The 13,737-nt window shown below is 33.6% G+C and overlaps 1 pseudogene across 1 annotated transcript; it reads left to right on the top strand.

Moving 5' to 3' along the window:
- The first annotated feature begins 7,835 nt into the window (after positions 1-7,835).
- Positions 7,836-8,614, top strand: LOC308653501 (small ribosomal subunit protein eS4-like; annotated as a pseudogene). The gene has a single exon. The product of its transcript is annotated as a small ribosomal subunit protein eS4-like (transcript).
- The last annotated feature ends 5,123 nt before the right edge of the window (positions 8,615-13,737 follow it).

Raw genomic sequence — 13,737 nt, 5'->3', positions numbered from 1 at the left:
ATTGACATATATAGAATATACCACCCAACATCAAGTAGTTACACATTTTTCTCAGCAGCACATGGATCCTTCACAAAAATAGATCATATATTATGTCACAGGGCAACTCTTAGACAATATAAAGGAGTAGAAATAATACCATGCATCCTATCTGATCATAATGGAATGAAACTGAAAATCAACGATAAAAGAAGGAAGGAAAAATCATGCACCACGTGGAGAATGAACAATAGGTTACTGAATGACCAATGGGTCATAGAAGACATCAAGGAGGAAATTAAAAAATTCTTAGAGATAAATGAAAACACTGACACAACATATCGGAATCTATGGGACACATTGAAAGCAGTTTTAAGAGGAAAATTCATTGCTTGGAGTTCATTCCTTAAAAAAAGAAAAAACCAACAAATAAATGATCTCATACTTCATCTCAAAATCCTAGAAAAAGAAGAGCAAAATAACAGCAAAAGAAGTAGAAGGCAAGAAATAATTAAAATCAGAGCTGAAATTAATGAAATTGAAACAAAAGAAACAATTGAAAAAATTGACAAAACCAAAAGTTGGTTCTTTGAAAAAATAAATAAAATTGACAGACCCTTAGCCATGCTAACGAAGAGAAGAAGAGAGAGAACCCAAATTACTAGCATACGGGATGAAAAAGGCAATATCACAACAGACACTTCAGAAATACAGAAGATAATCAGAAATTACTTTGAATCCTTATACTCCAATAAAATAGAAGATAGTGAAGGCATCGATACATTTCTTAAGTCATATGATCTGCCCAGATTGAGTCAGGAAGATATAGACAACCTAAACAGACCAATAACAATAGAGGAAATAGAAGAAACCATCAAAAGACTACCAACTAAGAAAAGCCCAGGACCGGATGGGTATACAGCAGAATTTTACAAAACCTTTAAAGAGGAACTAACACCAATACTTTTCAAGTTATTTCAGGAAATAGAAAAAGAGGGAGAACTTCCAAATACATTCTACGAGGCCAACATCACCCTGATTCCTAAACCAGACAAAGACACTTCAAAGAAAGAAAACTACAGACCAATATCTCTAATGAACCTAGATGCAAAAATCCTCAATAAAATTCTGGCGAATCGGATTCAAAAACATATCAAAAAAATTATACACCATGATCAAGTAGGATTCATCCCTGGGATGCAAGGCTGGTTCAATATACGGAAATCAATAAATGTTATTCATCACATCAATAGACTTAAAAATAAGAACCATATGATCATCTCGATAGATGCAGAAAAGGCATTCGACAAAGTACAGCATCCCTTTATGTTCAAAACTCTAGAAAAATTGGGGATAACAGGATCATTCCTCAACATTGTTAAAGCAATCTATGATAAGCCACAGGCCAGCATCATCCTGAATGGAGAAAAATTGAAGGCATTCCCTCTAAGATCTGGTACAAGACAGGGATGCCCTCTCTCACCACTTCTGTTCAACATAGTCCTCGAAACACTGGCCAGAGCAATTAGACAGACGAAAGAAATTAAAGGCATAAAAATAGGAAAAGAAGAACTTAAAGTATCACTATTTGCAGACGATATGATTCTATACCTAACAGACCCAAAAGGGTCTACAAAGAAACTATTAGAGTTAATAAATGAATTCAGCAAAGTGGCGGGATATAAAATCAACACGCATAAATCAAATGCATTCCTGTATATCAGCGACAAATCCTCTGAAACAGAAATGAGGACAACTACTCCATTCACAATATCCCCCCAAAAAATAAAATACCTGGGAATCAATCTAACAAAAGAGGTGAAAGACCTATACAATGAAAACTACAGAACCCTAAAAAGAGACATAGAAGAAGACCTCAGAAGATGGAAAAATATACCCTGCTCATGGATAGGCAGAACTAACATCAAAATGGCGATATTACCAAAAGTTCTCTATAAGTTCAATGCTATCCCAATCAAAATCCCAACAGCATTTCTTGTAGAAATAGATAAAACAATCAGGAAATTCATATGGAATAATAAAAGACCCAGAATAGCAAAAACAATGCTAAGCAGGAAGTGTGAATCAGGCGGTATAGCGATACCAGACTTCAAACTATACTACAGAGCAATAGTAACAAAAACAGCATGGTACTGGTACCAAAACAGGCGAGTGGACCAATGGTACAGAATAGAAGACACAGTAACCAATCCGCAAAACTACAACTATCTTATATTTGATAAAGGGGCTAAAAGCATGCAATGGAGGAAGGATAGCATCTTCAACAAATGGTGCTGGGAAAACTGGAAATCCATTTGCATCAAAATGAAACTGAATCCCTTTCTCTCGCCATGCACAAAAGTTAACTCAAAATGGATCAAGGAGCTCGATATTAAATCAGAGACACGGCGTCTGATAGAAGAAAAAGTCGGCTATGATCTACATACTGTGGGGTCAGGCCCTAAATTCCTCAATAGGACACCCATAGCGCAAGAGTTAACAACCAGAATCAACAAATGGGACTTACTCAAACTAAGAAGTTTTTTCTCAGCAAAAGAAACAATAAGAGAGATAAACAGGGAGCCTACATCCTGGGAACAAATCTTTACCCCACACACTTCAGATAGAGCCCTAATATCCAGAGTATACAAAGAACTCAAAAAATTAGATAACAAGATAACAAATAACCCAATCAACAAATGGGCCAAGGACCTGAACAGACACTTCTCAGAGGAGGACATACAATCAATCAACAAGTACATGAAAAAATGCTCAACATCGCTAGCAGTCAGAGAAATGCAAATCAAAACCACCCTAAGATACCATCTCACTCCAGTAAGATTGGCAGCCATTAAGAAATCCAACAACAACAAGTGCTGGCGAGGATGCGGGGAAATGGGTACACTTGTTCATTGTTGGTGGGACTGCAAAATGGTGCAGCCAATTTGGAAAGCAGTATGGAGATTTCTTGGAAAGTTGGGAATGGAACCACCATTTGACCCAGCTATTCCCCTCCTCGGTCCATTCCCTAAAGACCTAACAAGAGCATGCTACAGGGACACTGCTACATCGATGTTCATAGCAGCACAATTCACGATAGCAAGATTGTGGAACCAACCTAGAAGCCCTTCAATAGATGAATGGATTAAAAAAATGTGGCATTTATACACAATGGAGTATTACTCTGCAATAAGAAATGACAAAATCATAGAATTTGGAGGGAAATGGATGGCATTAGAGCAGATTATGCTAAGTGAAGCTAGCCAATCCTTAAAAAACAAATGTCAAATGTCTTCTTTGATATAAGGGGAGTAACCAAGGACAGGGTAGAGACGAAGAGCTGGAGAAGAAGAATAACATTAAACAGGGATGATAGGCGGGAGGGAAAGTGAGAGTTAAGGGAAATTGCATGGAACTGGAAGGTGAGCCTCAGGGTTATACACAATTACATATAAGAGGAAAGGAGGAGTAGGAGAAAAATTATATAAGTGGAAGAAACGATTTATAGTAGAGGGGATGGAGAGAGAGTAGGGGAGGGGAGGGGAGGGGAGGGGTGAGGGGACAGTGGAGAATGGGATAGACAGCAGAATACATCAGTCACTAGAAAAGCAATTTGTAAATCAATGGAAATGTAACTGATGTGACACAGCAATCTGTATACGGGGTAAAAATGGGAGTTCATAACCCACTTGAATCAATCTGTGAAATATGGTATAATAAGAACTATGTAATGTTTTGAACAACCAACAATAAAATAATTAAAAAAAAAATAATAATAATGTGGGCTGTGAATGTGGCTCGCATGCCTGCGGCCAGGGTTCAATCCTCAACACCACATACAAACAAAGATGTTGTGTCTGCTGAAAACTGAAAAATAAAAAATATTAAAAAAATATTTTAAAAAATTCTCTCTTAAAAAATTCTCTCTTAAAAATTCTCTTTTAAAAAAATAACAATTTCTAAATATTTTTAAAATTACTTGTTGCATAATTCTATGTCAGGGTTTTTAGCCTCCCTTTTACTCCTGACTTGCCAGTGAGATGGGGAAAGCACACACACCCTGACCAGGACAACAAAGAAAGGCAAAGATCAACTGGCCGGCAGGCACCTGCATCCAGCCCTCCCTTGCCAGAGGACAATCAGACAAGCCAGGGAGACCAGTCAAAGCAGGATCTCTTTATTGAGAAAACACACACAGCTAATATAATGTACAGGAGCCAATCAGGATAAAGTTCAGCAGGGTGGGGAGAGTTCACTTGTACACCCATCCTACAGGCAGTAATGAGAGACACAAGCTGAAGGGTTCTGAGCCTATCCTAGAGGTGGTCCGATTTTCCGTCACAACCCAGGGCAATGCCTTCTGGTTAATTGCCAGGCGCTATCTTAGCCACATGTGGCCCCAGGACTGGGAAGTGGGTAGCAGCCAGCAAGTTAGGTTTCTTCTTTTCTGATGCAACAAACCCCACATGTTACATCATGCCCTACAATTCTATGAAATTTTATTCTAAATATATGTTTGTGAAAATATAATTTATTAAATTAATGCCTTCATTAAAATGGAGTAGTGGGTAAAGGAAGCCTCATAATAATCTTTTTAACTGGATCAAAACTTACGACTTTGACCAGAAACTTTGTGACTGCTAGAAGAAAGCATAGGGTCAACAATTCCATCATATTGGTGCAGGCACCAGGTTTATTAATAAGATCCTAAAGTTTGAGAAATAAAACCAAGAATGAATAAGTGGGATGGCAGAAAATTAAAAAGCTTCTTCACAGCAAAGGAAATCATTAAGCTTATAGAATGGGAGAAAATCTTTGTCAGTTATTCCTCTGACAGGGGATTAATATCTAGAATATACAAAGAACTTACAAAGCTTAACCTCCCACCCCCCAAAAAACACTCAATCGATTAATGTGCAAAAAATAAACAGACATTTCTCAAAAAAAAAATAAGTGGTCAACAAAAAATGAAAAAATGTTCAACATTTCTAGAGATCAGGGAAATTCAAATCAAAACTACACTAAGATTTCAACTCACTCCATTCATAATGAATATTATCAAGAATTTAAATAATAATAAATGCTAGAGAGGATAGAAAAAGTTGTACTCATACATTGTTGATAGAACTGCACATTATTACAACTACTCTGGAAAACAGTATGGGTATTCCTCAAAAAAAAAAAAAAAAATAGGAATGGAACCACCATATGATCCAGCTTTCCCACTCATTGGTATTTATCCAAAAAGAACTAAAATCAGAGTACTACAGCAATATAGTTATATCAATGTTTATAGCATCTAAATTCATAATAGCCAAAGTATGGAATCAGCTTAGATGTCCATCAATAGATGAATAGATTAAGAAAATGTGGTATATATGCTCAATGGAGTATTACTTAGCCAAAAAGAAGAAAGAAATGCTGGCATTTTGTTCTTCATGGAAATGAAGAACATTCTGATAAGTGAAATAAACCATACTCAGAAAATCAGGAGTCAAATGTTTTCTTGCACATGCAAAAGTTAAAGCAAAATAAGGGAGATAAGAGGGGTGGATATGATATAATAAGTATCTATGGAAGATTGGTGGAGCAGAAGAAGATTGAGAGGGAGGGAAAACGAACAGTGAAGGGGGAGAATGCAGAGTGAATTTAACAAAATTATACCATGGTCATGTATAAATATGCCTCAGTGAATTTCATCTTTATGTATATTTATGAAGCACCAATGGAAAATAAATAATGTGAAAGGAAGATCAGTAGAGAAGAAGAAGGAATAGAGGTAGGTAGAAAAAGGAGAGGGAACATTGAACTGAAATGGAATAAATCAGATTTAATGCATGTATGACTTTGTCAAAATGAACTCAACTATTATGTACAACTATAATGCCCCAATTTTTTAAAAAAATAGTCTTTCTATTTAAAATCTTTCTCTAGTGTTGGTCATTACATACTGGTGTCTAATTCAATAGTTTGATTAGGTTATAAAACATGGGTTCTTTATTATTTTGTTTTTGCTTTACTATTATTATAATACAATGATGTTTCATTATCAGACTTATCTAATATTTCATAAAAATATACAGATATATGATATAAAATACGAAATGATTAGCACAACTTTTATTAAACCTATAGAAAATCACTAGGCTAACCTTATAATATGCCAAACATACAATTTCAAAGTTATGCTTTATCAGTTGCACTACATAATGTTCAGAACACTCAAAGGTAAACACTAAGAAGCACTGTGCTTAGTCCCTTCTTTATGATGATATAAAAGTACTAGTGATATGGCTTATATGATCCATTAAAATATTTTCTTGTACTATTCTTTTGTAGCAGGTAATTTGTTGTATTATTTAAACATTGGGGAAAACCTAAAATACCCTATTTATTTTATTCTGAACAAGTATATTAATTTGAGATGTACTATGGACTTTTTAAATCATCAATAATCTTTGAGAGATAAAACAGAAAATATAGTCTGTGTAAGGACAACTTTTGAAGAACAAATATAATTTTAAAAGTGTAAAATGGTGATTCACTGTTGTGTATGCTTGCATTAACTTGTAAGAAGGAAATAAGAGAAAGAAGCAAAATAAGCCAGAGATAAAAGACGAAGAAATTACTATGTCAATCATTGCTTGAAGGCACATATATTATATAAAATCCACTAAGAATATATTGCTTTATATGAAGATTTTATGTTATTTAGAGAACGTGATATCATTAAAAACATAAAAGTGGAGTTCTTAGCTTCCAGAATAAACTCAAAACTTTTTATATGCTGAAGTTTTCATTAAAATAGGAAGATTATCCTAATTTACTAAATACTTGATTAATTTATGACAACATTGTTATAAATATTTGGTTCAGTCTTTTAGCTAATATATCCATAATGTTAAATCAATCAGAAATAAGATTAATTACAGTAATTGCTTCTAGTTAACTTAGTAATTCTTATTGTCAGAAATTTTCAGTTGTTCATTATCAAATATCAAATATACAAATCAGATTAGAATTGTGTGCTTTATCATATAAAGGTTAAAACCTGACCTAAAGGGTTACACAAAATGAAAGCTGACAGTTTGCATTCACATGGGGAAATGTTTTAAATGCTGCATTAAGGAAAAAATAAAGAATTCTTCTGAACACTGTTTTGTGGTCCCAAGTAGCTAAATAAATCAGGATTTTGTATTTACAAACCTGACTTATATGCACATCATTAAATAAATCTAACATGTCCACTATGGTAATGAGTCTACCCAAACAGCATCAATATTTCATTTACTAATAGTAATGTATAGTGCAAGACAGGTCATAATGTGTTTCCAGAAGCATTCAGGCAAGAAAATCAGACATGTAGGCATTTTTTTGCAGAGCAGGGTACACTAATTATGCCAAGAGATTGTGTATCATCTTTGTTTGAGTCTATAAATCTATATGGAAAAATTGAAGACTGGGTTTTGATAAGGTATTATTTGAATTAATAGACTAGCAGAATGTAATGTACATGCAATCTTTAGGAAATAAAAACTATTTTTCCCCCATCAGAAGGGGAAATGTTATTTCCTTTCTTCCTACTATGTTGTGGATCTTATTTAAATATCATTTAAAATAATATAAAATAATTTTAAATGCTTTTAAAATTTTAAATACAACTGTGCTTTAAATACAATGTTTTCATTTTAAAATTATGCCACATAATTAGTTGAATATTTTATATTTAAAATGGGAATAGATATCACACTCCTTGTTTTAGAAACTGAAGCTTAACAATGTGAAATCTTTCTCTTCATTATGGAGGTATAGGTGTTCAAGAAATAGAATTAGCTCTTTCTGTGCCTAGAACAGCCATGGCTTCTGGTCCCAAGAAGCATCTGAAGTGGGTAGCAGCTCCAAAGCTTTGGATGCTGGATAAATTGACTGGTATGTTTGCTCCTCGTGCATCCACTGGTCCCTATAAGCTGACAGAATGTCTTCCTCTCATTATTTTTCTAAGGAACAGACTTGAGTATGTCCTGACAGGAGATGAAGTAAAAAAGATCTGCATGCAGTGCTTCATCAAGATTGAAGGCAAAGTCCGAACTGATATAACCTACCACATCTGTTTTATTCATCAACATTGATAAGACTGGAGAGAATTTCCTATGACACCAAGAGTCATTTTGCTGTTTATCACATTACACCTGAGGAGGCCAAGTACAATTTGTGCAAAGTGAGAAAGATATTTGTGGGCACAAAAGGAATCCCTCATCTGGAGACTCATAATGCTTGAACCATTAGATGCCCCGATCCTCTAATCAAGGTGAATGATACCATTCAGATTGATTTGGAGACTGGCAAGATTACTGATTTCATCAAATTTGACACTGGTAACCTGTGTATGGTGACCAGAGTTGCTAACTTGGGAATAACTGGTGTGATTACCAACAGGGAGACACATCCTGGCTCTTTTGACATGGTTCATGTGAAAGATGCCAATGGCAACAGCTTTGCCACCCAGCTCTCCAACACTTTGGTTATTGGCAAAGGCAACAAACTATGGATTTCTCTTCCTCTAGGAAGAGGAATCCGTCTCACCATTGCTGAAAAGATGGACAAGAGACTGGCTGCCAAACAGAGCAGTGGGTGAAATAAATGGTTCCTAGTTGATATGCCTAGAGAGTAGAGGTCTTTGTACTTAAAGAAAATATAGTAGGATGAATTGCTTTTGAAAAAAAAAAAGAAATAGTATTTATACTGTTTTCATCTGAAGAAACAAAACCCAATGGTCTACCTTATCTTCCTTCAACACAATGTAAGGATACTAGTTGACATTAAAAATTAAAGAAGAGTAGACCAGCCTTAGCAGTACATTCTTTAATCGTCTACAAAAACCCAAAAGAAAACAAACAAAAAATGTAAAAGATTTTGAAATAAATCATTTTCATATTCTTTACCAGTTCCAAAATTCTATGAATTGTTGGTGACACAGTGGTAGAGCACATGTATAAGGCCCTGGAGTCCTGTTCTCAGTATGGAGGGGCCGGGAAGTATAATAAAATAATTAATAAAATTTAATTGATTTTAAATAAAAAAACAAAATTCTATAAATTGAACAACATAGCTGCGACAGGAAAATAGGTACTCTTAAACATTTCCCATGAATACCAATTGGTACAACCCTTATGGAGAATTTAACAAAATGGCATATGCATTTATTTTATCTCTCAAAAATTTCTTTTCTATGAGTTTATGCTGAAGATGTGTCTTTAATAGGAAAATGTATATGCAGATTTACATTACAGTAGTGTTTGGAACTAACATGTTGAATGTTGAAGCAGCCTGAATACCTATAACAATGATTAATAACCAGCCTATCCAGAAAATCATTATGAAGATGTAAAATGTAATAAAAAGATCTACATGAACTGATGTTGAAGGATTTTTTAAGAAAATGGAAAAAATAGTATTTTTACATACAAATAACAGATTATGAAAAATAAGGGAATAAAAAACATGTGTATAAAGAGATAAAGAAACATAAGAAGGATAAACCAGAAGTCAGTAATATTAGTTACTTGTAGTTACTTATTTTGGGATGGGTGCCTAATGTGTAGAATGAATAGAAGAGAAAAGAACTATAAATGATACTTCTGTCAATATACCTTTTTAATTTGAATTTTTTGAAATTTTGTTAATATTCTACATGCCCAAGAAGTAATAAACACATAAATAAAAGAATAGAGAAAGTATACTAATATAAATAGGAAAATATACATGAATTCTAGTGTTTCAAAAGAATATCATAATTATGGTAAAAGAGGAAAAAATATCCATTGGACAATGTGCTCTTAGGTTAAATATAAACATACTTCTTTTAGTTAAATGATTTATTTTTCTGTTTTAAGTGTTAGGAATTTGGAAAGTACTTTCTGTAAGTAATAGAACTGAGTAATTTATTATAAATAAGGTTTAAATTTGTCGTTGTCAGAGAAAAAAGTTACAAACATAGAAAAGTGTGTTGGATGTCAATTGATAGATGATTGATTAATAGGCATTGAAATAGAAAAGATGTTTATAAATATGTGTGAATGCCTGTGTATATTTTCATGTGCTTCCTAGGTCTGTCTTCTAAGATAACCTAGAAGTAATGATCTCAGGGGGTGCTGAGAACAGTGTCTCGATTTTGGTTTCTACCAAGATTCTCCTTGAATAGGGAAAAGCAAGGGAAAAGGGATTGGGATTCTTTACAAAATGAGGGCTGTCAGACTTAGATTAGGTGACTCTAGAGCACCTTTTGTTCCAACAATCAGGAAGTGCTTAAACAATGATGGAGATACAAAGGACACAAAAGACAGTAGAAAGGAGTCCCTACTGGGAAGTTCAGGGGAATTTGAGTATCAGATAACTAATATAAGTAAATAATTATAATGTGTTGAATAAAATAAGAATCACTGGACCCAGATGAAGATAATTATTAATAATAAACACAAATGTAAATAGATAATATGGCTCTTCTTTATAGTAGAAAGACAGTTAAGATAGATAGAAGGAATGGTAAAATGATAAAACTTGCTATTTGAAAACCATAAAATAACAACAGTTGATCCAGTCAAGGTCCATCTTTGATTATTAAAAAAAAGTGAAATTTTGAAGAGAAATAACTTTTTGAAATAATTTGAAAATATATTTCAACAAAATACTTGTTGATTAAGATTGGTTATGTAATAAATTTTAGAGTGGAGAAAACTAACATGCCACCTTAACGGAGTGCTGAGAATTTAGATCAATTGCATTGGTCCAAGTCATCATCATGAGTCATTTGATTAGGATCCACTGAGCAAGAGCAACATCACTTTGGGCTATTTGATATAGATATGCATATTTGAATATACTTATGAAAGATAATCATACAAATGAAAATTGTATGATATTTATGAAACTACTGACCCAGAAAATTGATGACTCAAAAGTAAAGCAAGCCAGGCATGGGGGCACATGTCTGTAACCCCATAAACTCAGGAGGCTGAGTCAGGAGGATCACAAGTTCAAAGTCAGACTCAGCAAAAGCAAGGCACTAAGAAACTCAGTGAGACCCTGTCTCTAAATAAAATACAAAAAAAAAAAAAGGGCTGGAGATATGGCTCAGTGGCCAGTCAAGTGCCCCCTAAGTTCAATCCCTGGTAACCCCCCAAAAAATGTAAAGAGAGACTTAGGATTTGCTAGAGATTAAAGAGATAACAATGGAATAGAACAGCTAATATGGATTTCTTTTGGGTGTAGTGGGAAAAAAATTGGAAATATTCCAATATGTAAAACATTGTCTGTAGTCAGACCAAAGTATCATGCCATACTACTTTTTAAAAATTTTTATTTGTTCTTTTTAGTTTTACTTGGCAGTAGAGTCTATTTTGAAATATTTATACAAACATGGAGTATATCTTATTCAAACTAGGATCTCAGCCTTGTGGATGTACATGATGTTGAGATTCACTGTAGTGTGTTAATATATGTACATAGAAAAATTTTGTCAAATACATTTCACTTTTGGTTTACAAACAATTGGAGAGCATAGTGGAATGTGAAGCTCACCCTATTTTTAGCATCTTACTTTAGTATAATGTGTTTTTTTCTGTTAATGAAAGAATATTGATACATAATTAACTGAATGCTCTAATTTATTTATATTTCCTTAGATTTTATTTATTATCCTTTTTATGTTTTAAGGTCCCTTGCAGGCTATTATATTCTATTTAGTTTTTACCCCTGTATGTGCTTCACTTGTCTGTGGCATATTCTGAACTTCCTTTTGTTTTCTTCTTTGTGATTGAGGATTGAATTCAGGTACAATTCTTTGTAGTTTTTATTTTAATATGGCATCTCTCTAAATTGCCCAGACTGACCTCAGGCTTACAACTCTCTTATCTCAGTCTCCCAAGTTGCTGGGATCATAGACATGTACACTGCACCTTGTTAATTTCCTTTCTTTTTATAACCTTGAATATCTCCATTAGTACTCAGGTATTTCATAGAAGGTTCTTCACCTACAATTTCTTACATTTTTTCATGTTATGACTGGGTCTATATATTATTGAAAGTAAGATCACAGAATTGTAAAACGCCATTGTCATTATATCATATCATGTGTACACATTATCTACATCATTTATAACTGTTAATATTGCCGTATATGTAGACTGGAATGAAACACTTAACTAAATGAATTGCAGATGGTGGGAAGGAGGTTGCTCCCTGTTGGAGTGTAGTTTACAGATAAGCAAAGGGACGAAGTTAGAATGATTGATGTGGCCATGGATCAGAGATGTCAAATTAGACTTCAGTTGAGCTTAATATCGATGCAGTAAAATGGTATATGCAGAAATACTTATAGATATGTGTGTGTGTGTGTATATATATATATATATATATATATATATATATATATATATAAAATTTAGTATTAAGGCATATGATTTTTCTCTGTTACCTGAGAAGACCAATCAAACCTAAAACAAAGACACTCCAAAAATTATCTGAGTAGCAATGAGAACATCTAACATCCAGTTCTTGTTTTCTGATACCATTTTTTTTCACTAAAGGAAACTGAGATTTCCTATTAAAATTACTGGGATGTGGGGCAGAAAACATATATGAGTCTATAGCATCTTTCAGTGCTGGAAAGGAAGAGCCCAGCTTAGTACCAAACTACTGATAGGGAGATTTGTTAAAAGATTATAGCCAGGATCTCAATGAATGAATTCCTGGTATTCAGTCAAAGTTGAAGAATTAAATGATTTTAAAATGAAATTTTCATATAAAGTACAAGATAAATATCTAGAAGCCCATTTATTAATGAATTATTGAATAACTTTATAAAATGGGAAGAAAAGCTAATACTCTTACGCAGGAGTAATCCAAAAAATGTATGGAGTTACTCTATCCTCAGAATGGTAGAGTATAACTCACCACTCCTTAGGTCTAAGTTGGGAATAAAGACTTCCCAGGGGTACATTTTACAAAATAAGGAGGGAGCGAGGAGGGGAGAAAAATGGTGGAAAAATTCCACCATTGCTTAAAGTCAACAAATAAGTCATAAATTCATTGTTATTTTCAATTAGTTACTCCACTAACTTGCAAGACCATCTAAAATTTATTGTGACTATGGTGTTAAAGATTCACATGCTCTGTCACAGAATAAACCAGGGCATGGCAACTGAGAATGGGTGCCTGAAACAACTTCAAAAAAGCCTTCCTATATATTTTTCTGGTTTTTTTTGGCAACATATGGGGAGCAGATAAAATAACTCATGGGAATGAAAATATGTTTTCTTAAAGTTAATAATTTAAAGTTATCTACATTTATAAATTTTTAAAATGATTCTGAAGCAAATGTCAGGGATATGTGAAATTTGGTTCCAGTATTATGTACCTTATACCTTATCATATTAGGGCCATTTACATGCAGTGCTTAATAGATTGCATCAATACACGTCTACTACATGATGTTTTATATGATTTGATTCTAACTTCACAGAGCTGAAAAACTGCTTAAAAGTGGCTCATCATTTTCCATATTATTTTCTGCCCTTTAAATATGGAGATTTATGTATATGACAACTGCATAATTTGAAATGATACTCCTGTTGATGAAAACCCAGTTGGTCTTTCCGGAAAAAAAAAAAAAAAACAAGAAAACTACCTTCTTTACCAATTAAAAAATCAAGAGAATAAGGATTTTAATAAGTCTCCTGAGAGACTTGTCTTTTGTATCTT

This window comes from Spermophilus citellus (assembly GCF_964194105.1).
Source record: "Spermophilus citellus genome assembly, chromosome: 7".
NCBI lineage: Eukaryota > Metazoa > Chordata > Mammalia > Rodentia > Sciuridae > Spermophilus > Spermophilus citellus.
Note: the sequence above shows the minus strand (reverse complement) of the source record. Positions and strands in the feature narration are given on the sequence as shown.